Below are 12,443 nucleotides of genomic sequence, written 5' to 3'. Positions count from 1 at the left end.
TTTAAATATTTAATTTTACATAAACTAAAATACTATTAGACCAAAATTATATCAAATACATAAATTTTAACAGGTGCCGGAGTCCCTTTGGGCCCTCACTAAGCTCTACCCCTGAATGGCCGATTGTTGGGCAACGTTCAGTGAAAAGAAATACCAGTTTCCTCTTGTTATAGCTCTTCGACGATAATATATATTGAAGAACACAATTTTCGAGATGAATATGGTCATCGACGGTTGATTTTGATGGTTGCTACTAGGATGAATATGAAACTTATATAAATTAATTATTTCAATCCTAAATAAAAATCCTTAAAATAATTATAATTTTTAATAAAAATATAATATAATTATATTCCTATTAAAATTTAAACTAAATAATAATAAAATATTAATTGTGGATAGATCATTATATTTTTTATATTTATTTAATAAGGATAATTTAATTAGTAGTATGCATTGTCTGTCACATTAATAATATGTTTTTGTATGCGACGCCTATTCTAGAAATTTCCTTAAAACTGGTAACTTATTTGAATAGAGTATCTATTGGTTATAAATAATATATGTTACAATATTATTTGATATCACCAACACATACACCTATAAACACAGTTTCTTAAATTCATGACCTTAATGAAAAATAACACTTTAATCATTAAAATCATTTGATGAATTACACTCTTAAAACTAATATTAAATGGTGCGACTTGTGACGTGAGACATTAAATAATGCCAGATCTTTTGGTTTTTTGGTTCGAAGTCGCCGTTCTCGGTGTTGAATTCTTTATGAGTCAATAGTATATATAATTCAATAATATACGAGAATTGTTTTTCGAGGTTGGTGCTAGTCTGCTTGGGTTTGTGTGAAGTTCAGGGCTGAGTTCTTTGAGATTATCCGCTGATTTTATTTCCATAGGGTATTTTAGGCTGTTATTGTGGGTTAATATATGTTGGGTGAGTGTGTTGAATGTCAAGGTCTTATGTAACTCGTTCAGTAGGTTTGGGCGTTGTGTGAGTTTTAGTGCGGTGTACTTTGCATTTTTTCTAATACAAAGTACCTTTTTCAAAAAAAAAATTATCAGAAAAGAGGCTATAAACTGTGAAGCGCTATTAAGTTTTCCAGTTGGCTGCACACCAATAATAGTTTATTGATTTGGCTATAAAAATTGATTATAAAGAACAGTTGAACCAGCAGATTGATAGTGCATTGCCCGAAGCAAGAATCTGAGTCATCCCCTTTTGTTGTAAAATGGACCCTCAAATCCTACTGGCAATCATCCTCTTTGCCTTGACAGTCATTTGGATATGGATGAACAAATCCAGTTGCAAAACACAGCAAGGAAAACTACCCCCAGGGCCATGGAAACTGCCTCTCATTGGCAACATGCATCACTTCATTGGCTCCCTTCCACATCGCTGCCTCAGAGATTTGGCCAACAGACATGGCCCTGTCATGTACTTACAACTTGGCTAGCTTTCCAATTTCATCATTTCTTCACCGGAAGCAGCTCAAGAAGTGATGGAAACACATGACCTGAATTTCGCTAGCAGGCCATATCTCCCTGCTGCAAGGATCCTGTTTTACGATTTCACCGATATCGGTTTCGCTCCTTATGGAGACTATTGGAGGCAGCTGAGGAAAATTTGCACTTTGGAACAGTTGAGAGCTAAACGAGTTCAGTCTTTCCGAGCTATCAGGGAAGAAGAGGTATCAAATTTCGTTTCTTCCATTCGTTCCAAGGCCGGATCACCTGTTAACCTTAGAAAATTGTTGCGGGCATTGACGTCTAATATCACCGCCAGGGCTGCCTTTGGTGCAAAATGAAAAGACCGTGAAGCTTTCTCTCAAGTGGTCCAGGAAGCAGTCGAGATTGTTGGAGGTTTTAGTCTTGCTGATGCCTTCCCTTCCTTCAAATTACTTCAAATCCTGAGCGGAAGAAGCTTTCAACTCGAAAAGCTGCACAGAAAATCGGACAAGATTCTCGAAAACATCATCCAACAACACAGAGCCGATCGTTCGAACACAAAGAGTGGTGACAAAGATGAACAGAATGATCTGGTTCACGTTTTGTTAAATCTTCTGGAGCATGGAAATCTCGAAATACCATTGACAGACTCTAATATCAAGGCAGTGGTCCAGGTACCATCTTTGAACATTTGTGTACACTGTTAAAACATAGACTTGAACTATCTTGTAACCGGACATGTTTTCTTCTGGAGGGGAGACAACATCCATGACCATAGAATGGGCAATGTCTGAAATGTTAAAATATCCAAAAATTTTGGAAGAGGCACAAGCAGAGGTGAGGCACGTCTTCAATAAAAGAGGAGAGGTAAATGAAGAAGGCCTCTCCGAATTGAAGTACCTGAAATTAGTCATGAAGGAAACATTGAGATTACATCCTGCACTGCCATTGCTGCTACCAAGAGAAAGCAAGGAAAACTGTAAAATCAATGGATACGAGATACCAGCCAAGTCTAGAGTCATAATCAATGGATGGGCAATTGGGAGAGATCCCAAGTATTGGACAGAAGCCGAAAAATTCAATCCAGAGAGATTTCTTAACAGTTGGATTGAATTCAAAGGGGTTAATTTTGAGTACATTCCATTTGGTGCTGGGAGGAGGATTTGTCCAGGCATAGCATTCGGCATGGCCAATGTTGAGCTTCCAATTGCACAATTGTTGTATTATTTTGATTGGAAACTTGGTGATGGAAGAAAAATGGAAGAGCTGAACATGGACGAAGTCTTCGGGGCCACAGTAGCAAAGAAGCATGAGCTTTGCGTAGTTCCCATTCCATATCATTCCGGTGCACATTAAATTATGTTTGACTTCGAATTATGGGGTTTGCTTTTATCCAATATCGACGCAGCCTAAATCTCGGAATAAGATTTTCTTTTGTGGGGTTTCCTTTTCGGTATAAAATAATTCTCAAACTCTGGAAATATGAAATGTGATAATGAAAAAAATAAATAAATTTAATAGTTATTTTAATTTGTTTTTTTTTGTTTTTTCTTCGGTGCACCGATTCTTCCACCTGAAAAACTTCCATTTATGATGCTTGTTCTCATCCTTGCTTTTGGATCCCCTGCCCTACATGCACTTTTCTGATGCGAACTCTAGCTGAAAAGCAGCTATTTTAAACCCGCTTCCGTAAGGCGGAGCAGGATCGTCCATGCTTGTAGAACAAATATGATAGTAGAGCAAAGTTCAAATGTCGTACGAGCAGATCTCTACGGCCGATTGCTGCTCTCTTGCATTCTTCTTTTACATCCTTCCATGAATCCTCCAATAGTTTCTCAAAATCTTCAAGCGTAAGTTTCTCTTAAAGGCTGTGTTGTTTCATGTAGCATTCAACGTTAGAAGGTTCATGCTTCCTCAATTGCTTGTGCTTTCATTGGAATAAGCGACACGCAAATTAATTTATATAATTTTTTTAAACTAATTAATAGTAGAAACTCTATAAGAGCTCCACAAGTCCACATGAATCAGCTGAGAAGGAATTTCAGACTTAGAATGACTAATTGAAAAAGGTAATCGTGCCTGCTTGGATAGAGGACAGACAGAACAAGAATGAATAGTAGAAGCATCCAAATTACAATCAGCAAGCAAAGGCATATTATGCAATTTCAAAAAAGAAGCATGACCTAACCGAGCAAGCCAAATAAATGTTTTACTAACAGAAGAAGACATATAATGAGATATAATATTGGATGTCATACTTGAAACTTTAGAAGCATAATCAGAAAAAAAAATAAACCAGATGACTCAAGAACATATAAACCTCTTTGTTTCCTACCAATTTTTAACATCTTACCACTGGAGAGATCCTGAAAGATGCAAAAATAAGGATAAAATTGAACAACACAATTTAAATCAAGAGTTAATTTGGAACAGATAATAAATTGTAATTTGGAGAAAAAAATAAAGAAAATTTGAGATTTTAGGCCTTTTGAGCAAAAATTTGGAGAAAGTTATTATTGAGAAAATGTTCATGAGAGTTTGATGATGACAACCCTTATATTTGATTACCTAATTGGTTAGGAAAAATCGTGGTTTAATGTTAAATTATTTTTTATAATTTTAATATTTATAGTTAATAATCTTTACAGTAGATAGTTAAAAGCTCTCGGGTGACATCTTTTCTCTCCTTTAAATTGTGAGTTCAATACTCATTAGGAGCACAATTTTTCTCTCTCCCTTTAGATGAAAAATATTTCAAAAAGAAAGTTTATATAAACTTTCCTACTAAATTTATAGTTGTTCCTACAATTCATAACTAATAATTCTTCGCTAACAAATCATAAAAAGATAAGAAAAAACACACACATTAAAAATAAGAAAAATTGAATTACAAAACCAATTTATTAGAATTAAGTGCAATGGATGATATTACTATAGAAGCATATTACAAACTTTATTACATTTCTACAACATTAAAGAGTAGTAAGACTGTTATTTATAAAACAATAAACAACTCTTACCAATAGTCATGTAATCTATTGATAGAATGATTATACTTGGATAACATTATATAAACAACTCCTAAACCTATCGCAAACTTCTTATTCGAAGGAAAGACTTGATGAGAACATAGAAAAGCAAATTTTAGGGTGAAATATCAGAACTGGTCCATCGGAATGGGCTCAAGGATTGACTTCACACACTCTTGATTTTGATCGGTTTGAATGCCAAAGAAATCCCCATATTTGTATATCCTATGAACGCATCGTATCATTAGTGTGGCAAGTTTGACAACGGCAGGTGCCCTAATTGAATCTTCAATTATTGCTTTGTTGAGTTTTGTAAACACCCGTTTTTGTCCGGGTCTTTTTTATTTTGTTTATATTTTAACTATTATTATTATAATTATTATTACTATTATTTTATTATTCTTATTATTAAATTACAAGTTACATTTTTGCAGGCCAATTATTGAGGCCCAGTACATCACAGACCAGCCATCAACCCCTCAACCCGAAGCCCAAAATTCGGACCCAAATCAGCCTAACTAAACCCTAAGTAGATTAGGGTTTCTACCCTAATCCCCTAATCATTCTGTAACAACCCGGAAAAATTAGAATATTATTAAATTGAAGTTGGAGGCTTTAATTGTGAAAATTGGTAAACTGTGAGGACTAAATTAAAAGATTTTAAAACTTGGAGCTTGTTTTAGAGTTCAAGAAAATTCAGGGACCAAGCTCTGAATTTACCCAATAAAATTAGGTAAGGATGGTATTATATGTTGTATCGTGGTTTTCTGTTTCAAACAGAAAACCACGCCCAAATTCTCTCCCGAACGCCCAACTTCAAACCCCGATCTAGACGCCGTCCGAATTCCGATCGTTGTTTTGAAACCACCGTTGTGTTCATCTTCAAGCGAGGAACAAACCCTTCAAATTAATTGAAGTGAAACGCTGCCAAACGTCGGGAATTTACAGTCAAAGTCTCGACGTTATTTTAAGATCCATCACCGAGAAAAACTTAAATTCACCGACGATCGTTGTTCCGTTTACGACACCTCCTGCACCATCGTGTTCCTTGTGTCGTTGCGAGTCCGCCGGTGTCAACCTTGTTCGTCGTAGACGACGGCGCGTGAGGAGGTGGAGCAGTCTAAGATTCGGCCGAGTGGGAATACGAGCTCTCCGCCGTTCAAAAATTTGAACCGATCGTTATAAGTATCTCGAAATCGCTCAAAATAATTTTTAGAAATTTTTCCGGGAATTTTCCGACACCGTGGCACTGTTCACGCGCCGCACGCGCCGCCGCAGGGAGAGTGAGCTTCTGGAAAACCGGTTTGACCAGTTTTAAACCGGTTTGACCGGTCTGAACCGGTTTGACCGGTTTGACCGGTCTGAACCGGGTTGACCCGACCCGACTGACCCGACCCGACCCGACTGTTGACCCGACCCGACCGTTGACCGTTGACCATTGACCGTTGACTTCCTTTGACCAAAACTTAAAATGGCTTTGACTGAGCATTAAACGACCGTTAATCTTTTCCAAGTATACCTATCCTGATAGTTTTCGACGTGCCGAATCCGTTTCCGCTGTCCGTTTCATCAAATTCGAATCCGAAGGCCTCCAAATCGTAGGTCAAAGTGGTTGACTTTGACTTTGACCAAGAATCTGAATTTTCAAAAAGTCATACTTTATGTTTTTCGACGTCCTGATTCCGATTCCGCAATTCGTTTGGCCAAATTCAGACTCAAAATACCCCAAAATGATAGTCAAACCCGAAAAATGCTTATATACTTAAGAATTCTAGCTTTGAACAATTAAGTAAGATTTGGGGCTGATTAATTATTATTGTTTGAAGGTACAAGAGACTCTCCGGATCGTTCGATAGCTCGACCCAACTCTTCTAGATCAGTTAAACCACGTATACCAGTATTCACTCGTAAGACTCGTAAATTTTATGATTTTAGAGATTTATTTATGTTACCCATTAGTAAGATAGTGATATTATAAATTAGGTTCGAAAACTGTAGCAGAGCGTGGTGAAACCAGCAATCAGTAGATCCACGATTTGAACATATTATCGAGGTGTGTTCCCTATTTATTACTGAACTGTTTTATTTGTTTTAATATTGTGGTACACTGAATTCTTTGGTTTCCGTATTGTTGATGCACCGATTTAATGTGATGATTTATGGATTATGACTGTTATCTGATATTTGTTTTGAAATGGTATATGATTACCATGTTTATGGATTTATGGAATTTATAACACGGTGCAATTAAATTTTTGGAATACGAATTTATAAAGTACAGCTCTGATCAAGCTGGAAAATTTTACGGACCTAATGTGACTCTTAGGTAGGCTCTGCGGCCCTGAGATCATTCTCGGGTAGGCCCTGCGGCCCTAAGATGTGTTCTTAGGTAGGCCCCACGGCCCCGAAATCTATCTTGGGTAGGCTCTCAGGCCCTAAGATGTTCCCTTAGGGTAACGCTTTGTAAAGAGATTTACTGCAGTATAATTTTATGAGACTTATTAGACTATGATTTGTTTAGTGTACCTATAGTGATTTTATGGTAATATTGGGACACACTGAGCCTAGCTCACTTTTCGAAAATATTTTTCCCCTTTCAGATACTGTTGGTTAGATACCCTGGATTGAGCACTTGGAGGATCAACATATCTCTTGAAGTATATTTGATTGTAATGTTTTTACCTTGCAAGTTGACTTTATTTTGTTACATGGACCTTATTTTAAAGTATGGGATTTTAATATGATGACACTTTTGCTATTACTATTCGGGTTATCGTGATTTGATTTTTTTTTAAGATATGTTTTAAATTAATTTATTACTTATTGATATTATATTTACAAGTTGGGTTTTGATAGTATGATTTATTATAATTTCATGTTATTTATAATGTGATTTTATATTGATGGAATAACGGTTTCGAAAAATGTCTTTAATAATCATAATGTGATCCACTAGACTTAGTCGAAACGCATAGGCCGGGTCTAGGGGGTTACATTTATTGGTATCAGAGCTTTTGGTTTTTAACCCTCGGACTGTGTATGAGTCCACATGGAAGATACGATTTTGAAATATTTTACAAAACAAGATACAAATGTCATATCATAAAGTTATTAAAATTTTTAAATGTGTTCGAGACTCCAAGTGCTTATCTAACCCTAAGTTTTATCTTCTGTAGTAAACTTGAGATCCATCAAAATGAGTGCTAGACGTGGTCGTCGAACTAGCCGTTGACTAGGTCGAGTGGCTAGATTTGCAGATCCGATCGATGAGATACGAGTAGATCCCCCACCTCCGATAGGTGATCCTGCTCCTACGACCCCAACGAATCTGCCTCCTACCGATGGTATTGGCATGACTACACCGATCATAGGAGCGACAGATATTGAGTCAGAATCTACCGGAGTTGCTTTGGATGAGACTTTTGGTAGACAATTTCTGCAATTGATACAGGGAGCAGTCAGAGCTGCTGGTGTTGTATCTGAGGTTCCTATTTCGCAGACTCTAATTGCTAATGGGGTCAGGACTTTTGGAGGACAGCTTGGAGGAATTCCTACTGAAGCAGAAGATTGGCTATAGGATACAGAAAGACGCATGGATCAGTTGGGTTTGGACTCAGCAAAGAGATATTTGGGGGCAGTAGCGATGTTAGATGGAAATGCCCACACATGGTGGGAGTCAGTGACCAGTAGTGTTTCTACTGATCGTTTGACATGGGATTTCTTCAAGGAGCGCTTTCGGAGCCGATTCTTGGGTGAGCGCTACTTAGTCCAGAGACAACAGCAGTTTCAGGACTTGGTTCAGGGTGACATGACTGTTTCAGAGTATGAGATAGAGTTCTTGAAATTGTTAAAGTATGGAATCAGTCTGGTGCCTACCGAAAGAGATCGATGTCGTAAATTTGCCTTTGGACTCAGATACGAGCTACGTAGGCAGGTGGTAGCCCTTCAAGATGAGATTTTTGATGTGCTGGTAAGCAGAGCCAAGGATGCTGAGGAGATGGAGGCGTTAGCTTCTGGTAGAGAGCGTGTTGATCAGGAGCGATCTAGGAAATCTTTTGGCCCTACTGAATCATCCGCACATTCCGGTAAGAGGACTCGTACTTCAGCCCCTCAGAGAAGCAATACACGCTTCAGGCCTACTGTATCATCACCTTCAGCTGTTAGTAGAGGTGGTTCTTCGGTTCCGGTTCTAGTGCCTCAGTGTGACTTTTGTGGGAAACGGCACACGGGAGAGTGTTATAGGAAGACCGGAGCATGTTTTCATTGTGGATCTAGTGGACATTTTCGGAGGGATTGTCCTCAGCTAGCTTTGTCTGAGCGGATCGCTACCCAGACTCCTGTACGTTCTCAGACTACAGTACATACTCCAATTAGAGATCGTAGCCAAGTAAAGGCTCGTGGTTCAGCATCCAGGACAGACAGTAGAGCTCGACCTCAGTAAAATAAAGGGCCAACAGTTTCTGAGGCTAGACATCCAGCCTTGGTTTATGCCACTAGACGTCGGGATGACAGAGATGAGCCTGAGGTTATTGCAGGTACATTTACTATTTATTCTATCCCATACTTTGCATTACTGGACAATGGCTCCACTCACTCCTATGTATCAAGCTCAGTATCTCGAAACCTTCAGATTCCGATAGAGAACACCGAAAATACTGTTACAGTTACGAGTCCAGTAGGACAAGCGGTATTAGTGAATAAAGTATTTCGGCGTTGCCCTCTCGAGGTTCAGGGAGAAATTTTTCTCGCTGATCTTATGGAGCTTCCTCTAGAGGAGTTCGATCTAATTCTTGGAATGGATTGGTTGAATAAACACAAGGTAAAGCTGGATTGCGAATACAAGCGGGCTACTCTGAAGACTTCAGATGGTCGGACTGTTGTGTTAATTGGTGAACGGCGTGGCTATCTCTCCAATATAGTTTCAACGATGGAAATTGATCGTATGATCCGGAAGGGATATGAGACCTTCATTGCTTGTATTTTGAACACCAAGGGTGCATTGTCCACGATCGAGGAGATTCGTACAGTTAGCGAGTTTCCTGATGTTTTTTCGGAGGAGTTGCCTGGGTTACCTCCTGATAGAGAGGTAGAGTTCGAGATTGAGACTTATCCAGGATCTTCACCTATTTCTATGGCACCTTATCGTATGGCTCCAAAGGAACTTAAGGAGTTGAAAGTCCAATTGCAAGAATTATTCGATCGAGGATTTATCCGACATAGTACTTCACCATGGGGAGCTCCAGTTCTATTCGTGAAAAAGAAGGATGGGTCGCTAAGATTATGTATTGACTATCGGAAATTGAACAAGATGACGGTCAAGAATAAATACCCATTACCCAGGATTGATTACTTATTTGATCAATTGCGAGGAGCTACTGTATTCTCTAAGATTGATCTTCGTTCGGGGTATTATCAATTGAAAGTTAAAGGATCAGATGTTGCAAAAACGGCCATTCGCACTAGATATGGTCATTATGAATTTTTAGTGATGCATTTTGGTTTGACGAACGCTCCTGCAGCTTTTATGGATTTGATGAATCGGGTGTTCCGACCATATTTGGATCAATTTGTGGTGGTCTTCATTGACGATATTCTGATCTATTCTCGTACTGAGGCAGAGCATGACGAGCATTTGAAGATCGTTCTGCGGACTTTGAGAGAGCATCGTCTATATGCCAAACTAAGCAAGTGTGAGTTTTGGCTTCAAGAAGTGTCATTTCTGGGGCATATTATTTCTGCGCGAGGTGTTCAGGTTGATCCCAGCAAGATAGAAGCTATTATGAATTGGAAACGACCTAAGAACGTATCTGAAATCCACAGTTTCTTGGGCTTGGCTGGTTATTATCGACGTTTTGTTGAGGGCTTCTCGATCATTGCTTCTCCTTTGACAAAGTTGTTAAGGAAGAATGTGTTGTTTGACTGGGGCGAGGCACAACAGGAGAGCTTTGAGAAATTAAAGGCGGTTTTGACTCAAGCACCGGTGTTGATTCAACCAGAGTCTGGGAAAGATTTTACAGTGTATAGTGATGCTTCACATTCAGTACTTGGTTGTGTTTTAATGCAGGAAATTAAGGTGGTGGCTTATGCATCCCGTCAGCTGCGGCCGCATGAGAGTAACTATCCTACTCATGATTTAGAGTTGGCAGCAGTAATTTTTGCCTTGAAGATTTGGAGACACTATCTTTATGGAGAGAAATGTTACATTTTCACAGATCATAAGAGCTTAAAGTATCTTCTGACCCAGAAGGAACTTAATTTGAGACAGCGTCGCTGGTTAGAGCTTCTAAAGGATTATGATTGCGTGATTGATTACCACCCTGGTAAAGCTAACATTGTAGCAGATGCTTTGAGTCGAAAGACGGTATCGGAGTTGAGGTCTTTGATGGCCAAGATGAATCTATATGACGATGGCACTTTGTTAGCAGAATTGCAAGTTAAGCCGACCTTGGTTGATGAGATTAAAGCTAAGCAGCCCCTTGATAGCTCCTTGCTTTCCATCTTTGAGCAAGTAGAGCAAGGGGCAAACACAGATTACGCAATTGATCAGGATGAAGTTTTATGCTTTAAAGGTAGATAATGTGTGCCTGATGACGCTGAATTGAGGCAGACTATCCTTACTGAGGCTCATAGTAGTCCATATGCTATGCACCCCGGAGGAGATAAGATGTACCGGAATTTGAGAGAGAGGTATTATTGGACTGGTATGAAGAAAGACATATCTGACTTTGTGGCTAGGTGTTTGACTTGTCAGCAAGTTAAGGCAGAACATCAACATCCATCAGGTTTGTTACAGCCTATCAAGATTCCTGAATGGAAATGGGAGCGTATTACTATGGATTTTGTTATCGGTTTACCTATGACTCCTTCGAAAAAAGATTCAGTTTGGGTAATTGTTGACAGACTTACAAAGTCAGCTCACTTCATTCCGGTGCGGGTAAATTATACTTTGGACAAGCTGGCGAGATTGTATATTTCAAAGATTGTCCGATTGCATGGTGTTCCATTGTCTATTATTTCTGATCGAGATCCGAGATTTACTTCGAGATTTTGGAAGGCGTTACATACGGCTTTGGGAACAAGATTGGATTATAGTACATCCTTTCATCCACAAACTGATGGTCAATCTGAGAGAGTAATTCAGATTCTGGAGGATATGTTGCGGGGTTGCGTAATCGATTTTCATGGTAGTTGGGAGAACTTTTTGCCTTTGGCTGAATTTGCTTACAACAACAGTTATCAGACCAGCATTCGTATGGCACCTTATGAAGCACTCTATGGGCGTAAATATCGCACTCCGATATGTTGGACTGAGTTGCGTGATAGGAAGACGTTGGGACCTGAGTTAGTGCGAGAGTCGGAGGACACAGTCAGATTGATTCGTGACCGTCTGAAAGAGGCATTTGATAGGCAGAAGTCTTATGCAGATCAGAGAAGAAAATATATACAATTTGAGGTTGGTGATCAGGTCTTCTTAAAAGTTTCACCGTGGAAGAAAGTATTGAGATTCGGACGTAAGGGTAAATTGAGTCCAAGATTTATTGGACCATTTCGTATCTTGAAGAAGGTAGGACATGTTGCATACCAGCTTGAGTTGCCCTCTGAGCTCAGTCGTATTCATGATGTCTTTCATGTATCAATGTTGAGGCGATACCGTCCAGATCCAAATCACATCATTCAGGTTGAGAATGTAGAGCTGAGACCTGATTTGTCATATGAGGAGGAACCCATCCATATCTTAGAAAGAGATGAGCGAGTTCTTCGGAATAGGCGTATTCCAATGGTCAAAGTTCAATGGAGTAATCGAGGCCCCTCAGAAGCTACTTGGGAGATATTGGAGTCAATGGAGGCTCAGTTTCCTCAACTATTCTCATAAGGTAAATTTCGAGGACGAAATTTCTTGTAGAGGGGGAGAATTGTAACAACCCGGAAAAATTAGAATATTATTAAA

General features: G+C 39.0%; 1 pseudogene; it reads left to right on the top strand.

Moving 5' to 3' along the window:
* Positions 1-1,253: 1,253 nt before the first annotated feature.
* On the top strand, positions 1,254-2,850 carry LOC120160701 (annotated as a pseudogene).
* Positions 2,851-12,443: the final 9,593 nt, after the last annotated feature.

This window comes from Hibiscus syriacus, unplaced genomic scaffold, assembly GCF_006381635.1.
Source record: "Hibiscus syriacus cultivar Baekdansim isolate YM2019G1 unplaced genomic scaffold, ASM638163v2 tig00111392_pilon, whole genome shotgun sequence".
Taxonomy (NCBI): Eukaryota; Viridiplantae; Streptophyta; class Magnoliopsida; order Malvales; family Malvaceae; genus Hibiscus; species Hibiscus syriacus.
The sequence above is the reverse complement of the archived record's forward strand: the minus strand, read 5'-3'. Positions and strand labels throughout refer to the sequence as shown.